We start from the raw sequence: 4,248 nt of genomic DNA on the forward strand, positions 1-4,248 counted from the left end.
CTTCTGAGCCGTCATATTGAGTTTAGTTTCCGACTGATTGCTAAACATCTTCACATTGCGTGGATATTGCCCGGCTCTGCCTCCCGTGCTGCAGGTGTCCCTGTGGACACTGAGCTTCCACGAAGGGGCTACCGCCCCCACAGCTCAGCTCGAGTTCACCAGCGGGGAAGGCCGAGGGCCTGTGGAATGAGGGCTCCATCCCCCCCGCAAGGAGTGAACAGCACTGAGGTTCCCGTCGCCGAGCCACAGCACTGTGCAAGCCCTCGATGGGCCATGGACGCCAGGCCCCAGCCCAACGCGCTTCCTTTGGCTCCTCCTGAACTGGCATCTGTCTCACTGGCCTTTCTCACCTGGTATTCCAGCGAGGAGGGCACTGCAGTTTTACCTCCCTTCGAGAGGCAAGAACTTCTCAACCCACAAGAAGAGGTGACCAGGTCCTGGGTGACTGTCAAATAAGCCTGGTCCAGCTGGGAACGAGTCTTCTGGGCCCCAATTTCCCACACGGTATTCTTGTCTGACAAAATCACAGCCTTCCACGTTCAAGAATCTTCATCTCTCTGTTTCAGGGAATGTTCCCTAAGCTCTCCCATCACTGAGCACTGCTGCCAACACCCCAGCGGCATGCTACCACTTTGGTCTGATGGAGAGAAGGGTTCAGAACCTCATGCAAGTGGGAGGCAAGCAAGGGAACAAAGGCATCTTCCAGAGCCAAGGCGGGGGCCACACGAGTGTCTGTCTCAGTGAGATCCCACTGTCTTCCAGGGTTTGACACCGCAGCAGCAAGCCCCGGAGTGGCCCCACACCCGAAGATCCACAGGGGAAAAGGTGGATGTCTCAGCATGGGTTTGTAACATTGTTCTCTTGAATAAGCAGAGGATGCAGAATTAGGAGCAAGCATTCTGAGGGGTGGCCAGCTGTGGCTTCTGAGGGGCACCTGACCTTCCATCTGCCTTCTGAGCACCAGCTGCCCCAGGTGAGGTGCGTGGAGTTCCACAGCTGTGATGAGCCGTCGCCATGGAGAACAGTGGCTCACAATTGCTTTGATTTAAATTGCATTAAGGTGAAAATGAATCAGGGCATAACTCACTTCTTTCAGGCAGATGTCTTTCTGAACCAGTGTATTTATGACTAAAAAAGTCACAAGAGTTTTGGGCCCAGGGATCGGGCAGGAAGGAAAGGCGGTGCGATGCAAGGAGGGACGTGTTAGAAATTGTATCCGGAACCACTGTGGCTTGTACTGAAGGAAGAAACTTCATATTTCTGCTTCTATTTCTACGACAACACCAAGGAAGGTGTGTGGGGTGGGTAGCAAGTACACACAGGTCTTTGGTATTACCAGTGGTCCAGGATTGTATAATTCTGTTTATTCTACCCATCCCACACCCTGACCCTGACTCAAGTCCTGCGGCCCCTTGGTGCCCTGAGCCCCCTCCCCTGCCTGTTCCCAAGCAATCAATTACCCTAAGACCCCATTCTAGGTGTCGGCAGATGATGATGCGTTAATCAGACAGATAGGCCACGGGGTAGGCAGGGGTTGTGGGTGCTGCTTCCTGGTCCCTCTGGCAAACCAGAAGGGAGCTGCCTCCCCGCAGTCCCCACCCTGTCTCCAAGCTTCCCAGCAGAGCCCCACATCCAGCAACTGGGCCCAGCTTTAACCAGATGGAGGAGCAGCCTGACGTCCTGCCAGCCCCAGAGACAGATGTGGGCACAGGAAGGGGAGGCAGGGAGGAGAGGAAGCCAATAAAAAGCTGCTAGCATCCGTCAGGGTGACCCTTTGCAGAACCTGCGTCAGCCTGAGGACGCAGGGACAGGCTGTGCGGAGAAGCCGCTGGCCTTTGCCACTTGAAAGCTGGGTCCCTGCCGCCTTCCCACCCCAGGGCTCCGTCGGAGAAATTCTCACAGAACCCCTAAGCAATGCGTGGGGAAAGCACGGATGCCACCCGGAAGCACGCCGAGGAAGAGTCCATTCATGGGAACTTCCAGAGCCGGTCACAGAGGCCAGATGCACCATCAGCTGCATGGCAGGGGCTTGCCCGAAGGACCGGAACCTTGGTGAGCATCAGCGGAGGCCACTGTGTTTCCCCAAGAGTGACCCAGGGTGCCTTCAGGCCAGGTGCAGCTTCTACTTCTCATTTATCTCCACCACGCAGAGCAACGTGCAGCATAGACGAAGCACTCGGTGAACATTTAAATGAGTCTGTGGGATGCACCTAAAAGAAATAGAAGTTTTCCAGAGAATAAGCAGGTAGAAGCTAGACCCCACCAAAAAGATAGGCAGGCAGGCATTTGTTAAGTCCATTTCATCTCACCCTAGGGTTTTAACATCAAATTATCCCTGTAATGAAGAGGCATTTGTTACCCAAATTCTTATGCTCTTCAAGAGGGAGTAGAAAGGAAAAAAATATGAAAAGGGAGAAACAGTACAGACCCTACCTTCAAACTTACTACCCCCACCATACGCACACACAGACACACACACAGTAAATGGCATCAGATATTTATCCAGTCTGCCATAAGACATCTGGCTCCACCTTATAAACGAGGGAAGCTTGGGCCAGCACAGTGGCTCACGCCTATAAGCTCAGCACTTTGGTGGTCAAGATGGGAGGCTCACTTGAGCCCAGGAGTTTGAGATTAGCCTGGCAACATGGCAAAACCCCATCTCTCCAAAAAATACAAAAATTAGCTGGGCGTGGTGGTGGCACATGCCTGCGGTTTCAGCTACTCAGGAGGTTGAGGTGGGAGGATCCCTTGAGTCTAGGAGTTCAAGGCTGCAGTGAGCTGAGATTGTGCCACTGCACCCCAACCTGAGCAAAAGGAGTAAGACCCTGTCTCAAAAAAAAAGAGGGAAGCTTGGTGCTGGGTACATCAGAGATGGAAAGACTCTTTCTGGTCTTTATGTCTCACTGGACAACGTGAAGATTCAAATTCCAGGGCTGCTCGGTAGAACCAAGTCTGGAAAACACGCTGGCGGGCGTCACATCAGCAGCACCTTTCCCTGGAGCCCGCGTTGTCGCCACTGTGTACGTAATTCTACTCCGAGGGCCTTTCAGGGTGGAGGAGAGAGCCGTGGCCAAAGGCAGTGAGAGGCAGAAGCCGGAGTCGAAAAGCCAGATTTCAGCCTCAGGGAAGAGCCAGTCCCAGCCCCGGCCTGGCCTCACCACCCCCGCGACACCCCAGGCCTCTGTGCAGAGACTGTGCTCAGGCCCAGCACTTACTCTGGAGAAAAGGCAGAGACACTCAGAACCCAGGGGATTCCAGGCTGCCTTCTCCACAAGGGTCAGGTTTGTGGAGGAGAAAGGGGAAGATTCTCCACCCACCAGGCGCCTCCCGGACTGTCAAGAACTAACAGGGACTAGATCACCCAAAATAGCAGATCAAATTGAAACAGCATACTTAGCTTTTGGAACGAACCACGAGGCAGGCGGGAGGACCGGAGATTGCAACATACTGACCTTCCGAGTTCTGTTTGGGTCAGTTTGTTAAAATTAGTTTGTCCTCCCTGGAGACACGGCCGACGCAGACTTTTCTGTGGCAGGGGTTCAAACACAGTCCCTGCTGCTCTCCACGCACAGCGGTGGGAAAGCGGGAAGGCAGCCCTTTCCCTCCGTCACTCCGGGGAGCTCATGTGCGGACAGGGTCCTCTGTAGCATCTTTAAATAGGAGGTGACTTTGTACCGTTGGAGCCGGGGGCAGAGTCAGCAGTGACCCGAACAGTTACGACCAGGATAAGTTCCTTCTGCTGAAAGAGGACGTTAAGATGAGAAGGGCTTGGCCGGGCGCGGTGGCTCACGCCTGCGGTCCCAGCACTTTGGGAGGCCGAGACCATCCTGGCTAACAGGGTGAAACCCCATCTCTACTAAAAATACAAAAAAAAAAAAAATTAGCCGGGTGTGGTGGCGGGCGCCTGTAGTCCCAGCTACTCAGGAGGCTGAGGCAGGAGAATGGCGTGAACCCGGGAGGCAGAGCTTGCAGTGAGCCGAGATGGCGCCACCACTCCAGCCTGGGCAACAGAGCGAGACTCCGTCTCAAAAAAAAAAAAAAAAAAGAAAAGAAGTGCTTTTAGGCACTTAGAGCATTTAGAGCAGTGGGGTGATTAATTCCATTTTCCATTTCGAGCCTCATCTCAAGTGTTTTTATTTCTTTCGCTTCCTCACCTTTCTGCCACCAGTCACTGCCCAGTGAACTTGCTAGGTCAGGGCTAGAGTGTAATCATGACGAATCAACTGGGAGTTTCATGATATTTCT

The sequence above is a fragment of the Hylobates moloch genome, unplaced genomic scaffold (genome assembly GCF_009828535.3).
Source record: "Hylobates moloch isolate HMO894 unplaced genomic scaffold, HMol_V3 SCAFFOLD_2, whole genome shotgun sequence".
NCBI classification, from domain to species: Eukaryota; Metazoa; Chordata; class Mammalia; order Primates; family Hylobatidae; genus Hylobates; species Hylobates moloch.